The sequence below is a fragment of the Onychostoma macrolepis genome, chromosome 05 (assembly GCF_012432095.1).
Source record: "Onychostoma macrolepis isolate SWU-2019 chromosome 05, ASM1243209v1, whole genome shotgun sequence".
Lineage (NCBI taxonomy): Eukaryota > Metazoa > Chordata > Actinopteri > Cypriniformes > Cyprinidae > Onychostoma > Onychostoma macrolepis.
In genome coordinates this window covers 41,534,328-41,552,785 of record NC_081159.1, presented here as the reverse complement: position 1 = coordinate 41,552,785, position 18,458 = coordinate 41,534,328, and the positions used below count along the sequence as shown (strand labels likewise).

At 34.6% G+C, this 18,458-nt stretch overlaps 1 protein-coding gene across 3 annotated transcripts in view; it reads right to left on the bottom strand.

Annotated features, from left to right (window-relative positions):
* The window catches only part of rabl6a (RAB, member RAS oncogene family-like 6a), a 102,099-nt gene that overhangs the window by 38,204 nt on the left and 45,437 nt on the right, over positions 1 to 18,458 (bottom strand). The window contains exon 17 of one of the 3 annotated variants that reach the window (XM_058775893.1): positions 14,132 to 14,811. The exons of 1 other annotated variant lie outside the window; for it this stretch is intronic. The gene's annotated coding sequence lies outside the window, so the exon portion shown is untranslated. Of the gene's footprint in view, positions 1 to 14,131; positions 14,812 to 18,079; positions 18,264 to 18,458 lie in introns of those variants that run through there. One more of the 3 variants, XM_058775892.1, reaches the window with a different exon arrangement.

The window sequence follows — 18,458 nt, the reverse complement described above, 5'->3', positions numbered from 1 at the left end:
CGAGCTGCTGCTGTATACTGTACACTGAGATGAGTGAGAGAGAGAGAGAGAGAACGATAGATGGAACATGAGACAGAACAACAGCTCGATGAAGAGATGGATAGATAGAACAATGAATGGATGGATGGATAGAATGAAAGAACGATAGAACAATTGAGAGAACAAAAAGAACAATGGATAGAATGATAGAAAGATGGATGGATAGTTGGATGGAATGAAAGAAGAACAAAACAATGGAGAGATAGATTGATAGACAGATCGATAGATGGATGGACGGATGGAATGACAGATGGACAGAATGAAGGAACAACAGATCAAAAAGTATGATGAATAGACAGACTGATAGACAGATCGATGGACGATAAATACATGGATGGATAGAATGATAGATTGACAGAATGATAGAACGACAGAAAAAGAACGATGATAGATGGATGATATAACAACAGATAGATGAAGAGATGGATAGATAGAACAATGGACGGATGGATGGATGGAATAACAGAACGAAAGAATGAGAGATAGAACAATAGATAGATTGCTAGACAGACCATAGGTAGGTGGATAGAAAGATGGATAGAACGATATAACAAAAGAACAGATCAATGGATAGAAAAATAGAACGATACAACGATAGAAAGATATAATGACAGATAGATAGATAGATAGATAGATAGATAGATAGATAGATAGATAGATAGATAGATAGATAGGTATAACGATAGACACAACGATAGATAGATAGAGATAGATAGATAGATAGATAGATAGATAGATAGATAGATAGATAGATAGATAGATAGATAGATAGATAGATAGATAGATAGACAGATAGAATGATAGATAGATAGATAGATAGACAGATAGATAGATAGATAGACAGACAGACAGACAGACAGACAGACAGACAGACAGACAGATAGATAGATAGATAGATAGATAGATAGATAGATAGATAGATAGATAGGTATAACGATAGACAGAACGATAGAACGATAGAACGATAGATAGATAGATAGATAGATAGACAGACAGACAGACAGACAGACAGACAGACAGACAGACAGACAGACAGACAGACAGACAGATAGATAGATAGATAGATAGATAGATAGATAGATAGACAGACAGATAGAACGATAGACAGATAGATAGACAGACGGACAGACAGACAGACGGACAGACAGACAGACAGATAGATAGACAGACGGACAGACAGACAGACAGATAGATAGATAGACAGACGGACAGACGGACAGACGGACAGACGGACAGACGGACAGACAGACAGACGGACAGACGGACAGACAGACAGACAGACAGACAGACAGACAGATAGATAGATAGATAGATAGATAGATAGACAGACAGACAGACAGACAGATAGATAGACAGATAGACCGATAGACAGATAGACAGATAGATAGATAGATAGATAGATAGATAGATAGATAGACAGCTAGACAGATAGACAGACAGATAGACAGATAGATAGATAGGGTTTACTCTTGACCTTGCTGCTGAAGCCCCGCTAGCATCACTCAGCTCACATGAGGACATTCAATCCTCAGCAGACTGAGTCTGGCTTCCAGCTCTCTGTATTGATTTGACTCCAGGAAGGGAAGAAATGTGCTGAACAGCACACAAACACCTGCTGGCCGATCACTGACAGAGGAGCTTCAACAAGAGACTGATCCCTGCACATATGAAACCCAGCCGCAGTCAGCACAACACACACACGTACACACACATACACGCACACACGCACAGAGCAACTTCTGCACAATGCTTCTCAACTGCCCAGACATCAAGTAACAGAACTGTTCATCATACTTGCTTCTGTATGCAAACAGACCAGAAAATATTGCAGATAGAATACATGAATATACTGTATGAGCTGTGGATCACCCCTTAAACCTTTGAACAATTGTTAGAGTCGACTGTGAAATAAGTAACGTGGAACGTATAATCAATGATTTGCAAATAAAACCAATATTATACTTGCAAAGACAATTAAAAAAATAATAAAAAATCTATTTAATAACTTTCACATTTGGCACAATAATTTAATACCACTGAATTATCTTCACTCAAATATAACAGTACTGTATATTAAACAAAATAATAATAAAAAAATATATGTATTAATAATATTTATTTTTCTTTTATTTTCAATGACATTATAATATTGTCAAATGCATAAATTACTGAATAAATCAATATAGATTTTATTTTATATACATATACTGTAATGTTTTCTGATGAAAGCTGTAAAAGAATATATTCAATGATATTAAACTATTGTGTCAAATGCTTAAAAATTATGCTAACGAGCAAACTAAATATATATTTTTTATATACAGTACACTTTAATATTTAGTGAAGAAAGCTGCAAAATAAATGTTATTCAATGACATTAAATTGTCAAATGCATAAATTATACTAATGAATGAACTAAATAAATAAATAACATTTTATTTTTTATTTTTATATACAGTACACTTTAATATTTGCTGAAGAAAGCTGCAAAATGAATAGTATTTAATGACATTAAATTACTGTATTAAATGCATAAATTACACTAACACTAACCACACTTACACTAACTAAATAAATTATTTTTATTTTATATACACTGCAATATTTGCTGACGAAAGCTGCAAAATGGATATTATTTAATGGCATTAACTAATTTTATCAAATGCTTAAATTAATTATATACTGTATATGTGTCATTAATTTGACCAATTATTGTTATGTAATTAATTAAATCAAAATTTCATTTAAATTTGTTGACTGGTCAAATGAAGGCCAAAACAAAATGTATTAAAAATGACCATGCACTCATAGATCGAACAACATGCAAAAATATTAACATGAAAAATGCAACCTTGAACCTTAACAAACTGTATCAAAACACTGCACCAAATATTGTATTAATATTAGCTGTTTCACCAAGTGACAGTTGTTTCCCTGCTTGTCAGTGACATTTCTGGGTCACGACCCACCAGTTGAGAACTGCTTTATTATAAATCTTCAAAATTCAGGTCAAAATTCCCCAACGCTAACAGAGAATGTCCACTTATGGTTCTCCACATTGCACTCAGTTTAAAGTGTTTCCTCTCTCATTACGTGACAAGCTTCCCTGACGCCAGGCACACATGCTGCTCATGCATTATTTACAGCTCCTGTTCTTTAGATCTGCTGCTGCCCTGTTCAGCGCTCAGGACCGCGCCGTGGGAATGTCTGCCTATTAATGAAGTGCTTTCTCAGCACATGAGCCTGTGAATGATTCTGATGCCCAAAAGAAACAGACTCATGTATGAGCTCATACAACAAATCTCATGATACTGATGCGGGATGAATGATACAACATTTTTGTACAATGCAAGACCAGTCTGAAGCCGTCAGAGATGCTGGTTATACTCTGGGTCAAGAATTAGCATTGATTATAGTTTACTGAATTGTTTTCCCCCTAAACTACATCAAATCCATGTATAAGTCTAAATGAAATATTCTTTGTAAACACATTCACAGTGCCATTTCGATGATTTTTATTAACCCTAAAAAGCCTGCGGTCTCATATTTGATACGGCAAATAAAATAAAATTTGTTGCCAAAACATTTGAAATATTTTAAATGCAAGGCTTGGAAAAGCTCATGATCCAAAGCATACAACATCATCTGTGAAACACGGAGCAGTGTGATTGCACGAGCGTGCATGGCTTCCAGTGGCTCTGGGTTACTGGTGTTTAGTCAAAAGCAGCCGGAAGATTTCTGAAGTGAACAGGGATATACTCTCTGCACAGATTCGGTCAAATGCAGCAAAGCTGATTGGGCGGCGCTTCATAGCACAAATGGATAATGACCCAAAACATACAGCAAAAGCAACCCAGGAGTTTTTGAAGGTAATAAAAGTGGAATATTCTGCAATCAACCCGATTGAGCATGCATTTTACTGGTTGAAGACTGAAGAAGGTGTTTATATTGTTTTAAATATGGATATGTTTCTTTACAAAAACACAGGAGGCCTTTATTCACCCCCCCCGGAGCCGTGTGAGGCGTGTTTTAATATGGGTTTATTTGACTACTTCCACCTACTCCCAATTTTTAATATTACTCTGAAAGAAGAAAGTCAAATACACCTAGGATGCCTTGAGGTTGAGTAAAACATGGGCTAATTTTCATTTTTGGCTGAACTAACCCTTTAAGGTCTATGCCTCCATTCACTGATGTTTTTCACTGTGATTGTTGGCTGGTTCGCTCTTCTTTCAGCAGCGGGCAGCTGCTGCAGCTGGTTTTGTGAGTCAGAGCCTCTTGCGTAACGCACCTCAAACCGCCATCAGTATCTGATGAGCCGGTCTGAAGCTCACATCAAAGCGCTAGAGTCTCAAATCAGCTTGGAGCAGTAAGACTCTTATGAACGGGATTTTGAGGCATGCAGGAATAGAAAGAGAATGCAAAATAAATTCATATCTCTGAGCTACTGCAGTAAAAAGTCTGGTTTGTGAAGTCTATTGACCCCATAATTCAGATATTCACTATATTATTCTCTTTAAAAACTGAATTATGAACTCTATTACATCTCCGATAGGATCCTGATTTGAAGAGGACTTTTTCATGAATAATGAGTTAATGAAATCAGTAACTATTAACAACAACTTTTGCCTCAAAATCTTACTTTGCTGCTTATTAACCATTAGTAAGGTAGTGGTTAAGTTCATGCAGAATAAGGCATTAATATGTGCCTTAAGCAACAATAAACAGCCAATATGTTAGTAATAAGCATGCTAACAAGAAAACAGTTAATAGTGAGAATTGGTCCTTAGAGTGTGTGTGTGTGTGTTTTTTAAATTGATTATTTTTTAAATGTACAGTTCCAACTCTGAATTCTTATTGTACTTTGAAGATTTTCAGAAAAGCAATAAGCCCATGAATTACAGTAATTTTAACATTGTTAAGTCGGTTTACCTTGCGTGGATTCTAGAATTAATAATAATAATAATAATAATAAATGGTCTCAATAGTATTTATTTATCATTCAACTATTTATTTATTTATTTAATTGCTTGCAATACATTTATTCAGCAAGGACACATTAAATTGACCAAAAGTGACAGTAAAGACATTTATAATGTTACACAAGATTTCTATTTCAAATTAATGCTGTTCTTTTGAGCTTTTGATTCAAAGAATCATGAAAAATAAAACCAATCATGGTTTCCACAAAAATATAAAGCAACATTGATGAGGATGATGATGATGATAATAATAATGTTTCTTGAGCAGCAAATCAGCATATTAGAATGATTTCTGAAGGATCATGTGACACTGAAGACTGGAGCAATGATGCTGAAAATACAGCACTGCATCACAGGAATAAATTACATTTTAAAATACAGTATATTCAAATAGAAAACTGTTATTTTAAATTGTAATAACATTTCGCATTACAGTTTTCACTGTATTTTTGATCAAATAAATGCAGCCTTGGTGAACAGAAGATATATTTTTTAAAAACATAAAAAAATTAAAAACCTGCCCCTGCCCCTGAACTTCTGAATGGTATATAAATAAAACATGAGAGGGAAAAAATTGCAAAAACAACGAAAAATAATTCTCAGAATACAAGACTGACATTTATCTAAAATGTGACCCTGGAGCACAAAACCAGTCTTAAGTCACTGGGGCTTTGTAGAAATAGCCAAAAATACACTGTATGGGTCAAAATTATCGATTTTTCTTTTATGCCAAAAATCATTAGGATATTAAGTAAATATCATATTCCATGAAGATATTTTGTAAATTTACTACTGTAAATATATCAAAACGTCGTTTTTGATTAGTAATATATATTGCTAAGAATTCATTTTGACAACTTTAAGTGCGATTTTCTCAATATTTAGATTTTTTTGCACCCTCAGATTCCAGATTTTCAAATAGTTGTATCTCAGCCAGATATAGAAAAATTGACACTTAAGACTGGTTTTGTGGTCCAGGGTCACAAATATTAAACGGTACAGAGAAGTTTTAATCTTTTTAATTTAGTAAAAATGTCTGTCAGTGCTGTCTTTAGCAGAACATCATTGCTCAGTTTGAGAGTCAGAGCTGAACAGAGCGGCTGCTGCTGTCTGAACTGAAGAGATTTCAGACTCATCAACCCAAGAAAGACGGCAGAACCAGTAGAGACGCTGACTAAGACTCACCCACGTGTCTGTTCAGTAATGAATTCAGACTAGATGACTGGGATATTTGAGAGATCACTGGACTGACATGAATGAATAACTCCTCTTTGTGGTGCTAAAATGTGAGGGTGTGAAGTGAGGAGGCAGGGGTTTGAACCTCACAAAGGAAAAGCACTACAGATTGCAATTAACCACTTAACCGCTGAATTACACTATCCTTTTAACATCAACGTGATTCACAAACAACTTCTGATGAAAAGAAGTCACTCCAGTGAAATAGTCTAGACCTGACTTCTGAAGAATGCGTCACCACTTCAGTTGAGTACGAATTTTTTTCTATCTAGATGTTTAAGAACTGAAGTCACATTTGCCTGAGGATGTAACCATAGCAACAGTATAGACGTCTTTAGCTCTTCCCGTAGAATCAGTATTTTTGTAATGTTTCTGAAAGTCTCTTCTGCTAACCAAGGCTGCATTTATTTGATTAAAAATACTGTAAAAACACAAATATTGTGAAATATTATTTCAATTTAAAATGTTCCATTTGAATATATTGTAAAATGTAATTTATTCCTGTGATCAAATGCATCATTACGGCAGTCTTCAGTGTCACATGATCCTTTTGAAATCATTCTAATGTTTCTTATTATTATCGCTGCTGAAAAGAGTTTTATTTAAATAGTTTTTACACTGTAAAAAGTGATAAGTTGACTTAACTTAAAAAAATTGAGGAAACCCGTTGCCTTAAAATTTTTAAGTAAATGATAATTAAAAAATATGTTAATTGAATTGTCAAGTTCACTTAACTTTTTTTTTTAATTATTATGTCAACTTTCACTTTTTACAGTGTAACTTCTCTCGTTCAACCTGATTTTGTTTTGATACAGTATGTTTTTGTCCAAACAAATAATTCCCAATGCAAAAAAATCAACTCGCATCTACATTTGTTTTTTCCCCACCATAACGCTTCTGTTTCATGTACACATATATTACTTTACAAAATTAAAAAGGATTTCACATTGACCTAAAAATGTTTAGATATATATATATTTTTTTAATGATATTTTTTTTACTCATTTCTTATCGTTATGCTGTTTAGCATCAAATTCCTGAATATATTATAGAATATTAAATTTTTTGTATTTTATATTATTTCTTACAATTACAATATTATTTATTATTTTTATTTATTTTCTAATGTTTAAGCTGTTTAACACCATTACATTACGCTGGCATTCTTTCTTTACATTCTTTGCTGCTCAAGATATAATGTCTCATTATTATCAATGTTGAAAATAGTTGTGCTGCTAAATATTTTTTGTGGAAATCATGCTACTTTTCCCCCACGGATCACTTGATGAATAGAAAGTTGAAAAGAACAGTATATATTTGAAATAGAAATCGTATGCAACGTTATAAATGTCTTTACTGTCACTTCTAATTTAACGTGTCCTTGTGATTTCTTACAAAAAAGATTTTTGAATGGCAGCGTATATCACATACGTCTCAGATAATTGCACACTGGATGCGATCTAGTTTTTGTAACAGTCATTAATGTCAGATTTATGCCTTAAAATGCTGTCTAAATAGGCAGCACACTAGCATTTGGAACACATCTCTTTCTAAAGAGCCCAATGAATTCCACATTAGAAACGACTGTCCATGAAGCAGGCACAGTCATATTCATCAGCCACGAAACAAGCGTTCACGCACATTTCCTTGTGACGTCTCTGGAGATTGCTCATGTGTTTAATGTGTTTTGACCTGTAGGGACTTTATTGATCTGATAAAGCCACAGACGGAGCACTGCAACGCAGACGCTCTGCAGCAGCAGCAGGTAATTACAGACACAGGGAAGGAAGTTCATGGACAGGCGTCGAGTGCACATATACGAGACTCGAGCCATATCTTGAGACAAGAAGATCAGAGACTACACCAAGATCACATTAGGAACTAAATAATAAAACACTGATAACTTTCTAGCAACTCCTTTTAGCAACTACCACACTGTTGTAACAACCTAGAAACCAAATATCAAAATGCTTTCTTGCAATAGCAAGAAAATCATTATTCAAATGCACGTCATCTTGCCTTATGACTAATGAAGGGCACTACAGTGAGTGTGATGTAGAGAAATGAATAAACATTTCAATGACTGACTATTTTATTAGGTCAACTAAAAGCCGTAGGGCTGCCAGATGAACGGATGAGATTTGAGCTGGCCACTCTGATAACTGCATGGCCAGCAGAAACCAGAAATCATAAAACCTCACCTTTAAAGTCGACATTAAAACAAAAATGACGCAATTTACTTTCCTGATACATGTTTCTAGTTTTTCATCAAAATGAAATGACTTTCCTTCTCACCTGACATTTCACAAACTCGCTTATTTGTCAAATTCTCTCCTTCTGCCGCCTGATTCTGTTTTGTTACAGTATGTAAAACCAGTTTTTCTCCATCCAATTCATTCCCAATGCAAATAATGCAATGCCAAATGTACTGTACAGTTTTTCCACTAAAACGCTCATGTTTCAAGTAGAAATATCACTTTACAGAATTAAAATGGGTGTTTCACATTGACTTAAAATATTTACTAATATTTCATATTTATATAATTTTTTTTTTGGTAATTGTATATTATTTTTCATTATTTTTTTTAAAATATGTCTTAATGCTAAAGGTGTTTAGCACCAAATTATTATATATTTTTATATTATATAATATTATTTTATTTTATATGGAGGGCCAAATTACTCAAAATTAAATCATTAAATAAATGTTTAAATATAAAAATAAATCGTTAAATACATAAATAAATTCATAAATATGCATAAATTCCTCAACGTTTAATTTCCAGGGTTACGGTTGTCGGCACGTCATGAATGAATGTGGAGGAAATGAATGAATGAATGAATAAATATTTTTTTAGGATTCGCTGACTAATAAAAAGTTCAAAAGAACAGCATTTATTTCAAAAAATAAATTTTGTGTTACAATATACAATGCTATTCAAAAGTTTGGGGTCAGTAAATTTTTTCTTTCTTTCTTTTTTTTTTAAAGAAATTAATACTTTTATTCAGGAGGGATGTGTTAAATGAATAAAAAGTCATATTAAAGGATTATATTGTTATAAAAGATTTCTATTTTGAACAAATGCTGCTCTTTTTAACTTTGTATTCATCAAAGAATCAAAGAAAAAAGTATCACAGGTTCCAAAAAACAATATTAAGCAGCACAACATAAAATAAATAAAATAAATCAGATTATTAGAATGATTTCTGAAGGATCATGTGACACTGAAGACTGGAGTAATGATGCTGAAAATTCAGCGCTGCGTCAAAGACATAAATTATATTTTAAAGTATATTAAAATAGGAAACCAATATTAGAAATTGCAATAAGATTTCACAATATTACTGTTTTTTATGAATTTTTGATCGAATAAATACAGCCTTGATGAGCAGAAGAGACTCCCTTAAAAAACATTAAAAATCGCACTGATCCCAAAATTTTGAGCGGCAGTGTATCTATCTATCTATCTATCTATCTATCTATCTATCTATCTATCTATCTATCTGTCTATCTATATATACAGTGGGTACGGAAAGTATTCAGACTTAAATTTTTCACTCTTTGTTATATTGCAGCCATTTGCTAAAATCATTTAAGTTCATTTTTTTTCCTCATTAATGTACACACAGCACCCCATATTGACAGAAAAACACAGAATTGTTGACATTTTTGCAGATTTATTAAAAAAGAAAAACTGAAATATCACATGGTCCTAAGTATTGCTGTGACGCTCATGAGGTCAAAGGAACTGCCTGAAGAGCTCAGAGACAGAATTGTGGCAAGGCACAGATCTGGCCAAGGTTACAAAAAAATTCCTGCTGCACTTAAGGTTCCTAAGAGCACAGTGGCCTCCATAATCCTTAAATGGAAGACGTTTGGGACGACCAGAACCCTTCCTAGAGCTGGCCGTCCGCCAAACTGAGCTATCGGGGGAGAAGAGCCTTGGTGAGAGAGGTAAAGAAGAACCCAAAGATCACTGTGGCTGAGCTCCAGAGATGCAGTCGGGAGATGGGAGAAAGTTGTAGAAAGTCAACCATCACTGCAGCCCTCCACCAGTCGGGGATTTATGGCAGAGTGGCCCGACGGAAGCCTCTCCTCAGTGCAAGACACATGAAAGCCCGCATGGAGTTTGCTAAAAAACACCTGAATAAGATTCTCTGGTCTGATGAGACCAAGATAGAACTTTTTGGCCTTAATTCTAAGCGGTATGTGTGGAGAAAACCAGGAACTGCTCATCACCTGTCCAATACAGTCCCAACAGTGAAGCATGGTGGTGGCAGCATCATGCTGTGGGGGTGTTTTTCAGCTGCAGGGACAGGACGACTGGTTGCAATCGAGGGAAAGATGAATGCGGCCAAGTACAGGGATATCCTGGACGAAAACCTTCTCCAGAGTGCTCAGGACCTCAGACTGGGCCGAAGGTTTACCTTCCAACTAGACAATGACCCTAAGCACACAGCTAAAATAACGAAGGAGTGGCTTCACAACAACTCCATGACTGTTCTTGAATGGCCCAGCCAGAGCCCTGACTTAAACCCAATTGAGCATCTCTGGAGAGACCTAAAAATGGCTGTCCACCAACGTTTACCATCCAACCTGACAGAACTGGAGAGGATCTGCAAGGAGGAATGGCAGAGGATCCCCAAATCCAGGTGTGAAAAACTTGTTGCATCTTTCCCAGAAAGACTCATGGCTGTATTAGATCAAAAGGGTGCTTCTACTAAATACTGAGCAAAGGGTCTGAATACTTAGGACCATGTGATATTTCAGTTTTTCTTTTTTAATAAATCTGCAAAAATGTCAACAAGTCTGTGTTTTTCTGTCAATATGGGGTGCTGTGTGTACATTAATGAGGAAAAAAAATCAACTTAAATGATTTTAGCAAATGGCTGCAATATAACAAAGAGTGAAAAATGTAAGGGGGTCTGAATACTTTCCGTACCCACTGTATATATACACACACATTATATATTTCACCATTTATTTAATTTTGAATAATTTGGCCATCCATAATTTTATAATTTTTTTAACAATATTAATCTTTATTTTTTTTGTTTATCTCTTATTGTTAAAGCTGTTTAGCACTATATATATATAGTATATCATCTCTTAAATGTTTTAATGTATATTATTTTAAAAAGTAATAGCAGTACTTAATCATTTTTTATTTCTTTCTTAATTTTAAAGCTGTTTGGATTAAGTCTGTACTGCAACATCAGCAAAGTACAAAACCATCCATCTTTTGTCCCATAAGCCTCTCTGTTTTCTCTTTAAATGCCAGTGGGTATTTGGCACAGTTCACTGCGAGTTTTAATTCATCCAGCTATCTCTCCTGAATTTCATTTCCTTTCCCTTCACCCTGCAAGGCCTACATTTTGTTTTAGGAGTGATAAGCCAGGTATTTGGAAGGAGAGAAATGGAAATAGAAATAAACAGTGAGAGAGATGAGTGCAGTGCTGGAGATCATGTCAGTATAGAGAGCCAAGTGACTTTAAATAGACTTCTAGAGAGAAGCAGCGGCCCACAGGCTGTACGTCCCCTGTCTCTTCAGCTCACTCACTCGTGCCCTTCGCATAAACCACTCTATATCACTTTACTCGCTGTGAAGAAACACTGATGTAGTGCTTCCAAACCAGCTCTGTTCTGACAGGGTCACTGAGAGGTTGCAAATAATAAAGTCAATTAAGAATACAATGCTTAGATCTGATTGTAAAAGAAAACTGTAGCCATATTTTGTGGTGTGGACGTCATAAATCATAAATCATCAGATACCAAGTTATTTCCATCGATATATGCAAATTATATCGCAAGTCAAGTTGGTAAATCAACATCTGCCAGCAGCATAAATCTCTACTTTTTACTACACTCATTATCAGTTGGGTATAAAGGTCTCAATGTGAAGTTTAATTCGCAAAATCACAGGGACCTCTTAGAAACAGCTGAACACTCACTGTCGTTTAACACTGTAATGAATTATGAAATCATCAAATTATGCAAACCGAAATTATAATTATTTTCAATCTTTTTTTTCAACAGTGGTGCAAGAGTCGCACATCTGTCCACTGCAATAATACATAGTAGTTTTATGAACCAACATTAACAAATTAATGTTTGATTTGTTAACACGATAATGCATTAGGCACGAACTAAGATTTATTTATTACAGCATTTATTAATCTATCTCTCGGTTTGTTAACTGATGGTAGTTTGTGAGTCAATGGTTAATGTTAATTTCTACATATACTAGTAGGTTTTATATTAATAAATAAATAAATACATTTTTATATTTAATAGTAAAGTACAATTGAAACATTTATGAATAAACATTAGCAATGAACAATAATATATTTATAAATGATTATTAATGTTAACAAATTGAATCATGATGTAACGGGGTGCCTGATTTTTTTCACCCATTTCACTTCCTTTGTGCCAATCTTTACCACTGTGTATGCTTTTCGCTGCGATGCATGTCACACACTATATCAGACATTCTGTGGGAGATTTCTACACTGCAAAATATATTCTAAGAATTGTCATAAAAAGTTGAAATATTGAAGTTGACACATGCACATTCTCTGAGTGAAACTGGGAAGGAGACTGTGCTGCAGACCAGTCTGTGTGACACGAGTGCTTGTCGGCTGCTGGTGTGGTTGTCATGGAGTGGCAGTGAGTCACCAGACGTACGTGTGTGTGTGTGTGTGTGTGTGTGTGTGTGTGTGTGTGTGTGTGTGGTCAGGTAGGTGTGCATTGCATATGGCAGCTCTGGCTTCTCCAGCCGGTCATGACAGTGCAAAGAGAAAGAAGTGGCACAGCCATCTGCCTTCAGTCCACGGCCCACACCACACCTCCCGTCCCGTCCCGTCTGGAGACGCACACACACTCACTTACTTAAAGGGGCCACTTTCTACACCTTACTTCACAAATACAAGTCAAGGTGTCATGCACTCAAAAAAACCAGTCCATTTCATTTTGCATAACCACTTTAACTCTCCATTAGACTCTTAAAACAACAGGTTGTTTTTGCTACTTTACTTCTATATTAAATGACCTCCCTTTTGACTGGCTAACGCCTGCATTGTTACACATTTCTGCTCTTATTAACATTAATGGCTAATGGTTAATGTTCACCAATAGCCAAATCCAAAATACAGATAATGCAGCCTTTCTAAAATCTTGCCAATAATTAATGTAGTAATTTAATGACAATCAGTATCAAAAAAGGTTAAAATAAACAGAGAGGTGTTAACAGAAAATGAAGTGTTACCATTAGGATCAACTACTAAAAATCAATTTGGTTAACTGAAAAAAAAAAAAAATAAATAAAATTAGATGAAAAACCGAATCTTAGAAAAACATTTTGAAAGTGAAAATTAGGCACTGAAATAAGTTACTAAAGTACTAGTTATTAAAACTACCTCAGAATGAATAAATAAAATAAGCTAAAAAGAAATATATTTAAAAAAAAATAACAAAAAATAACAACTACTAAATCTTCAACTAAAATGAATAAGAACTTTAAATTGAATTTCAATTAATTAAAAATATAAAAATAACATTTAAAAATGTTACAAATACTATAACAGTTAAAATCTTAAGACACTGAAATAAGTTTATTTTGAAGCACCAAAACTACTTCAATTGAAATAAAAACAAATTAAAGCTAAATATAAACTTTAAAAATGAAAACCAACAGAAAATATTAAAATCACTAAACTATCATTAAAAAAAAGGTTGAAAAGCAACATATGAATAAATACTATAACAGTTAAAATAAGTTTATTTTGAACATTTCTAAAACTAAAAGAAAAAAAATGTTATGATGTCCATACATGCTGCTTTATATTGTTCCATACTTCCAGGTATGCATGCACACGCACGCGCACGCGCACACACACACACACACACACACTTCTGAAGTCTTGCTAGATCAAGTGAATGACTCGGAGCGCTGCATGTGTCATCATCATCACGCAGTGAGCTGAAGAATTACTGCTACGGCTCTAAAAGCCTTGGATATAAAAGTCTCCAGAGTCTGCAGGAGTGCAAAAAGCAGCATCTCACCACTACTTCTCCAAATGTGCGGTGAAAGCTGATGTTAGACATGTTCATGACCACGTTTACATGCACAACATACAAATCTAGCCTTTATTCTGAAAAAAGCCATTGAGAAACAATTCAGATTTTTCCTTTATTCATGTTCATTAGAATATACTAAAGTTTGGCCTTTACTGGATTATTGCAATCAGGTTAATGCATTGAAATTGCCCTCATAATAATCATATTCATATTAAAACAGAAATATGCTTATGCATGTAAACATGACCTCTGTCTCTCAGTGCAAGATTAGATTGTTTCAGAATGACATTTTAACAAAGCACACTAGAAAATGAAGTTGTCATTGTTGAATGATTCCCGATAGTCATCAAGGGCCGGGGAAGATCAGTGACGTCTCTCATTGATCTCACTGGCTCGTGCGCTCTGAATCCCTCCGGTTCACATATTGAAGAAACAGATTTGTGGTATAAACCATCTGCTGTTTCTCATGAATACCTGTGAAATCATGACACATCCGTTACACAAATATGTGTGAACTGCTGTCACACTAAATCTAATGCCATACCAGGAAAAAAAAAGAGAAACCCCAAATATGCCAGTTTCAGCTTGGGTTTGTTGGACATCCTGCAATGTCAAAACACAGCCAGTTGCACTGACCTGAAAATCAAATCTCTCTCTCTTTGTTGATATAGATTAAAATTATATAAAAATAAAAATGTATTTAAAAATATTTAAAAATAAAGAGCAAAAAAAAAAAAAAAAAAAAAAAAAAATTATAATATATATATATATATAAACAAATTTATATAAACCTTATTTAGTACTAAATAAAACATTAAAAATTATATATAAAATATAACAAAACACAAATGTTGAAAAAATATTCAAAAAAGTAGACAAAAAATTAAAATATTAAAATATACACACAAAATTAAGATATATATAAAAATACAAAATGGTTGCATATATATATATACAGAGCCGTGAAAAGGTTTTTGCCCCTTCCTGTTATTTTATTTTATGCATATTTTTCACAAGATTCAGATCATCAAACAACTTTTAATATTACACAAAGATTACCCGAATAAATACAAAATGCAGTTTTGAAATAATGATTTCATTTATTAAGGGAAAAAAGCTGTCCAAACCTGCCTGGCTCTACATGAAAAAGTAATTGCCCCCTAAATCTAATAACTGGTTGTGCCACCCTTTGCAGCAACAACTGCAATCAAGTGTTTGCTATAACTGCCAATGAGTCTTTCACATCGCTGTGAGATGAATTTTGGCCCACTCGTCTTTGCAGGATTGTTTTAATTCAGCCACATTGGAGGGTTTTCAAGAAAGAAAGGACTGTTTAAGGTCATGCCCAGCATCTCAATTGGATTTAAGTCCAGACTTTGACTTGGCCACTCCAAAACCTTACTTTTGTTTTTCTTGAGACATTCAGAGGTGGACTTGCTGCTGTGTTTGGGATCATTGTCCTGCTGCATAACCCAAGTGCACTTGAGCTTGAGGTCACAAACTGATGGCCGGACATTCTCCTTCAGGATTTTCTGATAGAGTGCAGAATTCATGGTTCCATCAATTATGGCTAGTCATCTACACTACCACCACCATGTTTGACTGTTGGTATGACGTTCTTTTTATGAAATGCTGTGTTGGTTTTACGCCAGATGTAACGGGACACACACCTTCCAAAAAGTTCAACTTTTGTCTCATCAGTCCACAGAATATTTGTCTTGGGGATAATCAAGATATTTTTTGGCAAATGTGAGACGAGCCTTTGTGTTCTTTTTGGTCAGCAACGGCTTTTGCCATGAAACTCTCCCATGGATGCTGTTTTTGCCCAGTCTCTTTCTTATTGTTGAATCATGAACACTGACCTTAATTGAGGCAAGTGAGGCCTGCAGTTCTTTAGATGTTGTTCTGGGTTCTTTTATGACCTCCTGGATGAGTCGTTGTTGCGCTCTTGGAGTAATTTTGGTAGGCCGGCCACTTCTGGGAAGGTTCACCACTGTTACAAGTTTTCTCCATTTGTGGATAATGGCTCTGACCATGGTTTGCTGGAGTCCCAAAGCCTTAGAAATGGCTTTATAACCCTTTCCAGACTGATACGTCAAGTATTTTGTTCCTCACCTGTTCTTGAATTTCTTAAGATCGTGGAATGATGTGTTGCTCTTTAAACATGCTTCACTTTGTCAGACTTTTTTCCCTTAATAAATGAAATCATCATTTAAAAACTGCATTTTGTATTTACTTCTCTAATTAAGAGAAAAATGTGATAAAATATAAAATGCAAAATGATATAAAATTATATATGAAAAATAATATACTAATATAATAAGAATAATATAATAAAATAAAAATAATTGCCATTGTAACATCCCTTAAACATGGTAAAAATCACTGTAACAGCCTCTGTTGGCTTATTGCTTTAATCAGTAGGCATTTGTTTCTACTTCAGCCTGTGTCGCCTGCAGACGCAATGCATCATTAACTCTGGAGTGTACACACACACACTCATGGCATGCTGTTTAGCAGTTATGTGATCGGCATCACTCCAGAGACTCTTCTCTACGGCCCCAGATAATTAAGAAATTGTTGCACAGAAAACTCAGAGCTACAACAGAGAAGCTGAGAGATTGAACCATGACATTTCTGTAGTATAAATCCTCATTAGTGCTTCTCTGGGAAAGTGTGAGACTTCTGGTGAATCACATTTTTAGTACTTGCACATGTGTGACAGCCCATTAAAACGCTCATTAAACTGACTGCAAGGCTCTGTTCCAACACCTAGTGAATGGCCTTGCTCTCTGCTGCCTACTTACATCCTGATGTAACCTAATAAGGGATTTAGAACACTCTACATAGACAGCAACTCTAAGCATCATACAAATAAATTCTCTTCAGGTGATGTGCATGAGAGACTCCACTTGCATTATTATACAGTTTGACGTTTACACGTTGATAAGCTAATAATTTAATACAAATTTAACTTTTGCAATTGGTTCTTTCAGTGTTGAATAGCATAAAATATATTTATAATCAGCATTTTTTAATTATGAATGACTTATTTCCATTTGGTCTTTAAGGGAAAACTAGTCAGCAGAAAGTTTCTTAACCTTATAAAACTGACTGTATTGTATGTAATATACACATTTCTGTGCCTGAAAATAATAAAAAAAATATTCAAAACTATTAAATGTTATTTAAATTGTTTTTCAAGGCTATTCGAGGTAGATGGACATATATGGATTCATGTAAACGCATTGTCATTCACCTTAGCGCTAACAACACCAAGGTCATGGGATCGATTCCCAGAGAATGCATGTACTGATAAAATGTATCGGCTGAATGCAACGTAAGCATTTTGGATTTGATTTTTGAGCATTAAGCGTCTGCCAAATTTATAAATGACAGTCCATGTATACGACAGCACGCCACAGATGCGGTCCATAGACATCAAGGTAAAATAAGCCAGATATTCCTTTAACACTCTCCTGGACTGAGGCCATGTAGTTAATGTGGTCTATAAGATAGAGAAGGGGAAGAGAAGGACATGGAAAGAGACTTTGGTAGTATAAATAAGAGTTACTACTTACTGAAATGACAGAAGTTGGCATCAGTGACTGCCTTCATCAGCACTGAATACTGAAACACCATTCTGTGAATGATTAAATTAAGTAGAAAGCAAACTGCACATCACAGTTTATTGCTGATAAACAAGTGAGTGAGTAAATAATAAAATAAAATAAAATAAATCTTTGAACACATCCTAAGGATCAAGCAAACTTAACCTGGTTACTTGAACCTTCTGTTAACTGTATGGTTAAGTCAAAACGGCTCCTCTCCAGTGGCAAGAAAACGTCACAACCAAAAACATGCAAGTCCTCGTCGTGGATTGGGCTGTAAAACTATAATAGCATTGAAGTGGTTGCTAAAATGATCTGGAAAAAAACAAGAAAAGCATTGAAAACACTGAAACCAAAGTTCTGGTGCTAATACTACACCTACATTTTAAAAGGTAAAAATAATAAAGTACAAATAAAAAGATCTATCTATCTACACGCACGCATGTTCAAAAGTTTGGGATTAGTACGATTTTTTTAAAGTTTCTCATGCTCATCAAGGCTGTATTTGAT